Genomic DNA, 13265 nt, shown 5'->3' on the forward strand with positions numbered 1-13265 from the left:
TAGAACAGATGGACCTAATAGACATCTACAGAACTCTACATCCAAAAGCAACAGGATACACGTTCTTCTCAAGTGCACATGGAACATTCTCCAGAATAGACCACATACTAGGACACAAAAAGAGCCTCAGTAAATTCCAAAAGATTGAAATCCTACCAACCAACTTTTCAGACCACAAAGGCATTAAACTAGAAATAAACTGTTCAAAGAAAGCAAAAAGGCTCACAAACACATGGAGGCTAAACAACACGCTCCTAAATAATCAATGGATCAATGACCAAATCAAAATGGAGATCCAGCAATATATGGAAACAAATGACAACAACAACACTAAGCCCCAACTTCTGTGGGACACAGCAAAAGCAGTCTTAAGAGGAAAGTATATAGCACTCCAAGCATATTTAAAAAAGGAAGAGCAATCCCAAATGAACGGTCTAATGTCACAACTATCAAAATTGGAAAAAGAAGAACAAATGAGGCCTAAGGTCAGCAGAAGGAGGGACATAATAAAGATCAGAGAAGAAATAAATAAAATTGAGAAGAATAAAACAATAGCAAAAATCAATGAAACCAAGAGCTGGTTCTTCGAGAAAATAAACAAAATAGATAAGCCTCTAGCCAGACTTATTAAGAGGAAAAGAGAGTCAACACAAATCAACAGTATCAGAAATGAGAAAGGAAAAATCACAACAGATCCCGCAGAAATACAAAGAATTATTAGAGACTACTATGAAAACCTATATGCTAATAAGCTGGGAAACCTAGGAGAAATGGACAACTTCCTAGAAAAATACAACCTTCCAAGATTGACCCACGAAGAAACAGAAAATCTAAACAGACCAATTACCAGCAACGAAATTGAAGCGGTAATCAAAAAAATACCAAAGAACAAAACCCCCGGGCCAGATGGATTTACCTCGGAATTTTATCAGACATACAGGGAAGACATAATACCCATTCTCCTTAAAGTTTTCCAAGAAATAGAAGAGGAGGGGATACTCCCAAACTCATTCTATGAAGCTAACATCACCCTAATACCAAAACCAGGCAAAGACACCACCAAAAAAGAAAACTACAGACCAATATCCCTGATGAACGTAGACGCAAAAATACTCAACAAAATTTTAGCAAACCGAATTCAAAAATACATCAAAACCATCGTACACCATGACCAAGTGGGATTCATCCCAGGGATGCAAGGATGGCACAACATTCGAAAGTCCATCAATATCATCCACCACATCAACAAAAAGAAAGACAAAAACCACATGATCATCTCCATAGATGCTGAAAAAGCATTTGACAAAGTTCAACATCCATTCATGATAAAAACTCTCAGCAAAATGGGAATAGAGGGCAAGTACCTCAACATAATAAAGGCCATCTATGAAAAACCCACAGCCAACATTATATTGAATAGCGAGAAGCTGAAAGCATTTCCGCTGAGATCGGGAACTAGACAGGGATGCCCACTCTCCCCACTGTTATTTAACATTGTACTAGAGGTCCTAGCCACGGCAATCAGACAAAACAAAAAAATACAAGGAATCCAGATTGGCAAAGAAGAAGTCAAACTGTCACTATTTGCAGATGACATGATACTGTACATAAAAAACCCTAAAGACTCCACCCCAGAACTACTAGAACTGATATCGGAATACAGCAAAGTTGCAGGATACAAAATCAACACACAGAAATCTGTGGCTTTCCTATATACCAACAATGAACCAACAGAAAGAGAAATCAGGAAAACAACTCCATTCACAATTGCATCAAAAAAAATAAAATACCTAGGAATAAACCTAACCAAAGAAGTGAAACACTTATACTCTGAAAACTACAAGTCACTCTTAAAAGAAATTAAAGGGGACACTAACAGATGGAAACGCATCCCATGCTCATGGCTAGGAAGAATTAATATCGTCAAAATGGCCATCCTGCCCAAAGCAATATACAGATTTGATGCAATCCCTATGAAACTACCAGCAACATTCTTCAATGAACTGGAACAAATAATTCAAAAATTCATATGGAAACACCAAAGACCCCGAATAGCCAAAGCAATCCTGAGAAAGAAGAATAAAGTAGGGGGGATCTCACTCCCCAACTTCAAGCTCTACTATAAAGCCATAGTAATCAAGACAATTTGGTACTGGCACAAGAACAGAGCCACAGACCAATGGAACAGACTAGACAATCCAGACATTAACTCAGACATATATGGTCAATTAATATTTGATAAAGGAGCCATGGACATACAATGGCGAAATGACAGTCTCTTCAACAGATGGTGCTGGCAAAACTGGACAGCTACATGTAGGAGAATGAAACTGGACCATCGTCTAACCCCATATACAAAAGTAAACTCAAAATGGATCAAAGACCTGAATGTAAGTCATGAAACCATTAAACTCTTGGAAGAAAACATAGGCACAAACCTCTTAGACATAAACATGAGTGACCTCTTCTTGAACATATCTCCCCGGGCAAGGAAAACAACAGCAAAAATGAACAAGTGGGACTATATTAAGCTGAAAAGCTTCTGTAAAGCAAAAGACACCATCAATAGAACAAAAAGGAACCCTACAGTATGGGAGAATATCTTTGAAAATGACACATCTGATAAAGGCTTGACGTCCAGAATATATAAAGAGCTCACACGCCTCAACAAACAAAAAACAAATAACCCAATTAAAAAATGGGCAAAGGAACTGAACAGACGGTTCTCCAAAAAAGAAATACAGATGGCCAACAGACACATGAAAAGATGCTCCACATCGCTAATTATCAGAGAAATGCAAATTAAAACTACAATGAGGTATCACCTCACACCAGTAAGGATGGCTGCCATCCAAAAGACAAACAACAACAAATGTTGGCGAGGCTGTGGAGAAAGGGGAACCCTCCTACACTGCTGGTGGGAATGTAAACTTGTTCAACCATTGTGGAAAGCAGTATGGAGGTACATCAAAATGCTCAAAACAGACATACCATTTGACCCAGGAATTGCACTCCTAGGAATTTACCCTAAGAATGCAGCAATCAAGTATGAGAAAGACCAATGTACCCCTATGTTTATCGCAGCACTATTTACAATAGCCAAGAATTGGAAGCAACCTAAATGTCCATCGATAGATGAATGGATAAAGAAGATGTGGTACATATACACAATGGAATACTACTCAGCCATAAGAAAAGGGCAAATCCAACCATTTGCAGCAACATGGATGGAGCTGGAGGGTATTTTGCTCAGTGAAACAAGCCAAGCAGAGAAAGAGAAATACCAAATGATTTCACTCATCTGTGGAATATAAGAACAAAGGAAAAACTGAAGGAACAAAACAGCAGCAGAATCACAGAACTCAAGAATGGACTAACAGGTACCAAAGGGAAAGGGACTGGGGAGGATGGGTGGGTAGGGAGGGATAAGGGGGGGCAGAAAAAGAGGGGTATTAAGATTAGCATCCATAGCGGGGTGGGAGAAAGGGGAGGGCTGTACAACACAGAGAAGACAAGTAGTGATTCTACAACAGGTTGCTACGCTGATGGACAGTGACTGTAAAGGAGTATATAGGGGGGACCTGGTATAGGGGAGAGCCTAGTAAACAAAGTATTCGTCATGTAAGTGTAGATTAATGATTAAAAAAAAAAAATGCAGTTCCTATGTGGTGACCTCTAATGAGTTCTACACAATGATATAAAGGACATATAAAAGTGTAGGCAAAGGGTCTGTTTGTGTTTATACAGAGGATCAAAGCCTAATTTGGCAACCCCAAAAATGAACTAATATACGATATGAAAAAGAACTTCCAACATCAGCACTCTCTGGAAGACTCATGACAGAAGATGATCAGAAAAAAAAAAAAAATAAATAAACTTCAACAAAGATCCACGCACTGTCACAGGTGTAGATGCCCTCATCCCACCAGTTCCTGGACTTGCCATGGGAAAGATGAAGGAGATATCTAAGCTGGCCTGTGCATGCAGTAAAACAAAAATTGGACTGGATCTATACTGTTGGAACTCAACCAAGAATTAGGAGAAGTGCAAATTGTAGCACTCCAAAATCTTACAACCACAGACTATTTATCGTTAAAAGAACATATGGGATATGAACAGTCCCCAGGAATGGGGTGTTCTAGTTTATCTGAATTCTCTCAGACTGTTTAAGTTCAGTCGGACAATATCCACCATATCATAGATAAGTTTTCACAAATGCCTAAGGTGCCTAACTGGTTTTCTTGGTTTCACTGGAGATGGCTGGTAATTACAGGTATGCTTTGGTTAGGTAACTATATTCCTATTATGTTAATGTGTGTGCACAATTTAATTAGTCGTTTAAAACCTATCCATGCTGAAGTTACTCTACAAGAAGATATGTCAAAGAAATAATCAATCTTCCCAGGTTTTCTTCTGCCTGCTACTTCTATAGCTTTTCTCCTTCCTACCTAATCACAACCTTTAAATAGAACTCGTGCCACATGTCGAATTTACCGAGTATCATAATTCTTCCAAGTGGTAAAGACACCTCAAGACAAATGCTGGGCATAGAAGCCACAGGGCATAAATATGCAAAGAAGTAAAAAGCTAACCTTTTCAAACGATAAGGCTTCTCTCTCACTTACCAACTTAACATTTCCCTGTATGGCCCCGGAAGATGACTGGTTAGCCAGAGACGGGTAAGATTCCTCAAGGGAGGAACAACCTAAGACAGGCACAGTCGCAGGGGGCCATCTGGTGAGAAAATGGGGAGCAGCCGAGGTGAGGCTTAGAACCTCCCCCCTCATGTTCTGAGAGAAATCTTCTGCATACATGGATGTTTATTGCCCTCGTCTAGCGCGGATTAACACATAGTCTACAGGCACACACCTGATCATCTACATTTGCTCTCTTACAACACTAAACTCTGTTTTCTACCTTTATCTCGTATCTACCTACCACTTCAGCATTTTATTAAAAATAATAATAATAGAGAAATGTGGTATCCACATATAAATCAAGTTTAAAAATCAAATGAATATTCATATTTGAACTGACTGTGTATAGTTCATAATGCATTAACAAAACCGAAAGCTTCTGTGATGACTGCCCTTGCACTGTTCACCATGTAACTTATTCACTATGTAAGAATTTGTACTCCATGTAAGAATTTGTTCCTTATGCATCAGAAGATTGGAGACTGACGAAAATTAGGCTTGGGGTGGATTAATGAGTGTGCATTGAGTATTGACCCCCCTATACAGAAATTTATTGTGGTTAACAACTATTTGATCAATAAATATGAGAGATGCCCTCACAAAAAAAAAAATATATATATATATATATATATACACTTCCAATTGTAAAATAAATAAGTAACCGGGATGTAATGTATAGCATAAGGAATATAGTCAAAATATTGTAACAACTTGGTATGGTGATACCTGGTACCTAGAATTATCATGTATATAAATGTTGAGTCGCTGTGTTGTACACCTGAAACTAATGTAATGCAATGCTGTTGTCAACTACCCTTCAATAAAAAAAAAAAAAAAAGTTAAAAAAAAAAAAAAAAAAAAAAAAAAGAATCACCAGACAGTATTTATAACAGCTCCATAAGAGAGTTAAGTTAGACAGTAAGATACTAAAGAAGCTAACCTTGAACCTTTGGTAACCACAAATCTAAAGCCTGCAATGGAAATAAGTACATATCTTTCAATAGTCACCCTAAATGTAAATGGATTGAATGCACCAATCAAAAGATACAGAGTAATAGAATGGATTAAAAAAAGCAAGACCCATCTATATGCTGCTTACAAGAAACTCACCTCAAACCCAAAGACATGCAGAGACTAAAAGTCAAGGGATGGAAAAAGATATTTCATGCAAACAACAGGCAGAAAAAAGCAGGTGTTGCAGTACTAGTATCAGACAAAATAGACTTCAAAACAAAGAAAGTAATAAGAGATAAAGAAGGACATTACATAATGATAAAGGGCTCAGTCCAACAAGAGGATATAACCATTATAAATATATATGCACCCAAAACAGGAGCACCCGCATGTGAAACAAATACTAACAGAACTAAAGGAGGAAACAGAATGCAATGCATTCGTTTTAGGAGACTTCAACATGCCACTCACTCCAAAAGATAGATCCACCGGACAGAAAATAAGTAAGGACACGGAGGCACTGAACAACACACTAGAACAGATGGACCTAATAGACCTCTACAGAACTCTACATCCAAAAGCAACAGGATACACATTCTTCTCAAGTGCACATGGAACATTCTCCAGAATAGACCACATACTAGGCCACAAAAAGGAGCCTCAGTAAATTCAAAAAGATTGAAATCTTACCAACCAACTTTTCAGACCACAAAGGTATGAAACTAGAAATAAATTGTACAAAGACAGCAAAAAGGCTCACAAACACATGGAAGCTTAACAACATGCTACTAAATAATCAATGGATCAATGACCAAATTAAAATAGAGATCCAGCAATATATGGAAACAAATGACAACAAAAACACAAAGCCCCAACTTCTGTGGGACGCAGCGAAAGCAGTCTTAAGAGGAAAGTATATAGCGATCCAGGCATATTTAACGAAGGAAGAACAATCCCAAATGAATAGTCTAATGTCACAATTATTGAAATTGGAAAAAGAAGAACAAATGAGGCCTAAGGTCAGCAGATGGAGGGACATAATAAAGATCAGAGAAGAAATAAAATTGTGAAGAATAAAACAATAGAAAAAAAATCAATGAAACCAAGAGCTGGGTCTTTGAGAAAATAAACAAAATAGATAAGCTTCTAGCCCGACTTATTAAGAGAAAAAGAGATTAAACACACATCAACAGAATCAGAAATGAGAAAGGAAAAATCACGACGGACCCCACAGAAATACAAAGAATTATTAGAGAATACTATGAAAACCTACATGCTAACAAGCTGGAAAACCTAGGAGAAATGGACAACTTCCTAGAAAAATACAACCTTCCAAGACTGACCCAGAAAGAAACAGAAAATCTAAACAGACCAACTACCAGCAATGAAACTGAATCAGTAATCAAAAAACTACCCAAGAACAAAACCCCCAGGCCAGATGGATTTACCTCAGAATTTTATCAGACATACAGAGAAGACATAACACCCATTCTCCTTAAAGTTTTCCAAAAAACAGAAGAGGAGGGAATACTCCCAAACTCATTCTATGAAGCCAACATCACCTTAATACCAAAACCAGGCAAAGACCCCACCAAAAAAGAAAATTACAGACCAATATCCCTGATGAACGTAGATGCAAAAATACTCAACAGAATATTAGCAACCCGAATTCAAAAATATATCAAGAGGATCATACACCATAACCAAGTGGGATTCATCCCAGGGATACAAGGATGGTACAACATTTGAAAATCCATCAACATCATCCACCATATCTCCTGGCTAGGAAGAATTAATATCGTCAAAATGGCCATCCTGCCCAAAGCAATATACAGATTCAATGCAGTCCCTATCAAATTACCAACAGCATTCTTCAATGAACTGGAATAAATAGTTCAAAAATTCATACGGAACCATCAAAGACCCCAAATAGCCAAAGCAATCCTGAGAAGGAAGAATAAAGTGAGGGGGGTATCTCGCTCCCCAACTTCAAGCTCTACTACAAAGCCACAGTAATCAAGACAATTTGGTACTGGCACAAGAACAGGGCCACAGACCAGTGGATAGAGACTCTATCATTAACCCAAACATATATGGCCAATTAATATATGATAAAGGAGCCATGGACATACAATGGGAAAATGACAGTCTCTTCAACAGATGGTGCTGGCAAAACTGGACAGCTACATGTAAGAGAATGAAACTGGATCACTGTCTAACCCCACACAAAAGTAAACTCCAAATGGATCAAAGACCTGAATGTAAGTCATGAAACCATAAACTCTTAGAAAAAAACATAGGCAAAAATCTCATGGACATAAACATGAGTGACTTCTTCATGAACATATCTCCCTGGGAAAGGGAAACAAAAGCAAAAATAAACAAGTGGGACTACATCAAGCTAAAAAACTTCTGTACAGCAAAGGACACCATCAATAGAACAAAAAGGTATCCTACAGTATGGGAGAACATATTCATAAATGACAGATCCGATAAAGGATTGACATCCAAAATATATAAAGAGCTCACCTCAACAAACAAAAAGCAAATAATCCAATTAAAAAATGGGCAGAGGAGCTGAATAGACAGTTCTCTAAAGAAGAAATCCAGATGGCCAACAGGCACATGAAAAGATGCTACGCATCCCTAATCATCAGTGAAATGCAAATTAAAACCACAATGAGATATCACCTCACACCAGTAAGGATCGCCATCATCGAAAAGGCAAACAACAACAAATGTTGGAGAGGTTGTGGAGAAAGGGGAACCCTCCCACACTGCTGGTGGGAAGGTAAATTAGTTCAACCATTGTGGAAAGCAGTATGGAGGTTCCTCAGAATGCTCAAAATAGAAATACCATTTGACCCAGGAATTCCACTTCTGGGAATTTACCCTAAGAATGCAGCACTTCAGTTTGAAAAAGACAGATGCACCCCTATGTTTATTGCTGCACTATTTACAATAGCCAAGATATGGAAGCGACCTAAGTGTCCATCAGTAGATGAATGGATAGAGAAGAGGTGGTACATATACACAATGGAATATTACTCAGCCATAAGAAAAAAACAGATCCTACCATTTGCAACAACATGGATGGAGCTGGAGGGTATTATGCTCAGTGAAATAAGCCAGGCAGAGAAAGACAAGTACCAGATGATTTCACTCATGTGTGCAGTATAAGAACAAAGAAAAACTGAAGGAACAAAACAGCAGCAGACTCACAGAACCCAAGAATGGACTAACAGTTACCAAAGGGAAAGGGACTGGGGAGGATGGATCTGAAGGGAGGGATAAGGGTGGGGAAAAAGAGAGGGGGTATTATGATTAGCATGTATAATGTGGGGGGGGCATGGGGAAGGCTGTGCAACACAGAGAAGACAAGTAGTGATTCTACAACATCTTACTATGGTGATGGACAGTGACTGTAATGGGGTTTGTGGGGGGAGACTTGGTGAAGGGGGGACCCTAGTAAACATAATGTTCTTTATGTAATTGTAATTTGATAACAACAAAAAAGGAATAAAAGCAAAACGAGGACATTTAAGAAAATGAATTTGAAAATGAAAAGAATGTCACTTTGTAAATATTTTATGTTAACAAACTTTCAATTTCAAAAGTTATCAGAACAATAATTTAAGTGTTTTATGTAATAACAGTGCCAGCTGTTTACTGATCAGAATTTTTCACATTCTGATTTGTTATCATGGTATCATTTGCAGTGTTTCTTTATCCACTATCAACTTGTAGCTGGGTTTAGAAGCTTGTTTTCAGATGGGGGATTTTTTGGTGAGAACACCTCACAGATGGTGCCGTGTGTCCTTCTGCATTGCGGCCCAAGTACAGGTCTATTTGTCTCACCTCAGTGAGGCTGAGATTGATCAGTGGGTTCAGATGTTTGTTAGTTTGACCCACTCATGAAAAGTTCCCTATCAGTCTTGAACTTGAAGGTATTAACAGTCATTATAATTGCCTGGATTCCTTATTTCCTTCAGGGATGCAAAATATAATTTTCTAAATGCATCTTTCCTTCTGCTTTTAAGAGTTTACATGCAATCAAGAACGCTCCCTCATCAGTTAATTAACATGGTTTTGTTGAGATACAATTTGTACAAGATGGCAGTAGCTTTTTTTTATTTAGTGTTTTTTTCTTAAATTAAGGTATCATTGATATACAATTTTATGAAGGTCTCACATGAACATTGTGGTTTCAGCATTCACCCATACTATTACGTCCCTCCTCCACCCCATTGCAGTCACTGTTTATCAGCATAGTAAGATGCTATATAGTCATTATCTTCTCTTTGCTGAGCTGCCTTCCCTGTGATCTACCTATATTGTGATTGCAAATTTTACTGCCCCTTAACCTTAATCCCCTTCTCCCTCCCTCCCCACCCACCCTCCCTAACCCTTTCCCTTTGGTAACCACTAGTCCCTTCTTGGAGTCTGTGAGTCTGCTGCTGTTTTGTTCCTTCAGTTTTTGCTTTGTTCTTATACTCCAGAAATGAGTGAAATCATTTGGTACTTGTCTTTCTCCACCTGGCTTATTTCACTGAGCATAATCCATGTTGTCACAAATGGTAGGATTTGTTTTCTTTTTATGGCTGAATAATACTCCATTGTGTATATGTATCACATCTTTATCCACTCCTCTGGCAGTAGCTAAGTTTAATAGAGACATAGCGTGTCTGGCATGCTTCCATCTGGGTTCTCTTGCTCATCCCAGCTTCTTACTGCAGGGAAGATTAAGGCCCAATCTCATCTTTTATACCTGAAGCACAGAAGCTGCCAATGAGTGGTGGAATATTTAGTGTTCCCCTTACTTCCCTATGTTCAAATCTCACTCATTTTCAAGGCCATCCATCCCCTTCACAGGTCTCCTAGCCCAGGGTTCTCCCTCTGGGATGTCATCTCTTCCTCCTATGAGCTTTAGATATTCGACAAACTTCCCTTCTGTTATATGTTATAGTCACTGCATTCGTTTTTTTTTTTTTTTACTGATGTTATTTATTTATTTATTTATTTACTTACTTACTTACTTATTTTGAGAGGGCATCTCTCATATTTATTGATCAAATGGTTGTTAACAACAATAAAATTCTGTATAGGGGACTCAATGCACAATCATTAATCAACCCCAAGCCTAATTCTCAACAGTCTCCAATCTTCTGAAGCATAACGAACAAGTTCTTACATGGTGAACAGTGCAAGGGCAGTCGTATCACTGAAACTTTAGGTTTTGATTACGCATCATGAACTATAAACAAGTCAGATATGATTATTCATTTAATTTTTATACTTGATTTATATGTGAATCCCACATTTCTCCCTTATTTTTTTTTAATAAAATGCTGGAGTGGTAGGTAGATGCAAGATAAAGGTAGAAAACATAGTTTAGTGCTGTAAGAGGGCAAGTGTAGATGATCAGGTGTGTGCCTATAGACCAAGTATTAATCCAAGCTAGACAAGGGCAACAAAACATCCACAGATGCAAAAGATTTCTCTCAAAATAGGAGGGGTGAGGTTCTGAGCCTCACCTCTCTTGATCCCCAATTTCTCACCTGATGGCCCCCCTGCGACTGTGCCTGTCTTAGGTTGTTCCTCCCTTGAGGAATCTTACCCGTCTCTGGCTAACCAGTCATCTTCCGGGGCCATACAGGGAAATGTAAAGTTGGTAAGTGAGAGAGAAGCAATATTGTTTGAAAAGGTTAGCTTTTTACTTCTTTGCAGATTTATGCCCTGTGGCTTCTATGCCCAGCATTTGTCTTGAGGTATCTTTACCACTTGGAAGAATTATGATACTCGGTAATTTTCGATATGAGGCACGAATTCTACTAAAGTGTTGTAATTAGGAGGGAAGAAGAAAAGCCCCTTCGCGAGGTTCTCACAGGTGTGGATGTGGTCTGGATGTTGTCCTATGTCTTCTGGTCTCTCTTTTAGGAAGAGTTGTCTTTGTTGTATTTTCAAAAATATATGTGGTTTTCGGAGGAGATTTCCGCTGCTCTACTCATGCCGCCATCTTGGCTCCGCCACTGCATCCGTTTTTAAGAAACTTTTCCTTTACTCCTTGTGATAGTCAATTTTTAATGTATTTTATCTTCTTTTCTAGATTCCTCAGGAGTGGGTTTATGTTTGATTTAGCTTTCTATCTCCATAGTGACTAGCATTTCTTAACCTTTTATGGGAAGTCAATAATTATTTAATTAAAAAAACTAATGAACAAGAAAAGAAGGAACCTTTGAGGCTTCTCAGCCTTGGACTTTTTCCTTTCTCTTAAAGATGAATGAGTATGTTATGAATCTAGCACAGAATAACAAGTTTTAACAATTTAGAAACATGATAGACTTCTCTAAGTAACTATTAAAAATGAATTGTTAAGGGAGGAACAACCTAAGACAGGTACAGTCACAGGGGGGCCATCAGGTGAGAAATTGGGGATCAACAGAGGTGAGGCTTAGAACCTCACCCCCCCTGTTTTGAGAGAAATTTTCTGCATCCGTGGATGTTTTGTTGCCCTTGTCTAGCTTGGATTAATACTTAGTCTATAGGCACACACCTGATCATCTACATTTGCCCTCTTACAGCACTAAACTATGTTTTCTACCTTTATTTTGCATCTACCTACCACTTCAGCATTTTATTTTAAAATAATAATAATAATAATAAGGGAGAAATGTGAGATTCACATATAAATCAAGTATAAAAATCAAATGAATAATCATATCTGACTTGATTGTTTATAGTTCATGATGCGTGATCAAAACCGAAAGTTTCTGTCATATGACTGCCCTTGCACTGTTCACCATGTAAGAACTTATTCACTATGTAAGAACTTGTTCACCATGTAAGAACTTGTTTGTTATGCTTAAGAAGATTGGAGAATGTTGAGAATTAGGCATGAGGTTGATTAATGATTGTGCATTGAGTCCCCTATACAGAATTTTATTGTTGTCAACAACCATTTGATCAATAAATATGAGAGATGCCCTCTCAAAAAAAAAAAAAAAATATATATATATATATATAAACACACTTCCAATTGTAAAATAAATAAGTAACCGGGATGTAATGTATAGCATAAGGAATATAGTCAAAATATTGTAACAACTTGGTATGGTGATAGCTGGTACCTAGAATTATCATGTATATAAATGTTGAATCACTGTGTTGTACACCTGAAACTAATGTAATGTAATACTGTGTGTCAACTACCCTTCAATAAAATTTAAAAAATGAATTGTTAATCAACTTTTCATTATAATGGATCCAATTGAATTGTAACACTGTAACTCTCTAGATACCAAGAACAAACTTTCATGTTCTTCTAAGATGTTTTTCCTGTTTTATCTGCCTGTATTTTTTCCAGCTTTACTGGGATATAATTGATACAAACATTGCATAAGTTTAAGGTGCACAGCATATTGATCTGATATACTTACATACTACAAAGTGATTACCACTAGAGCATTAGCTAATGCCTCCATTCAGTCACATAATTGTAATTTCTTTTTTGTGCTGATGCGTCTATCTTTAGATGCCTGCTAAAGTAAGCCATGAGTGTTATATCCCAAAGCACCCCTTAATCATTGTTGTTGCAAACAACTATTGCCATAAGAA

This window comes from Manis pentadactyla, chromosome 16 (assembly GCF_030020395.1).
Source record: "Manis pentadactyla isolate mManPen7 chromosome 16, mManPen7.hap1, whole genome shotgun sequence".
In the NCBI taxonomy this organism is placed as follows: Eukaryota; Metazoa; Chordata; class Mammalia; order Pholidota; family Manidae; genus Manis; species Manis pentadactyla.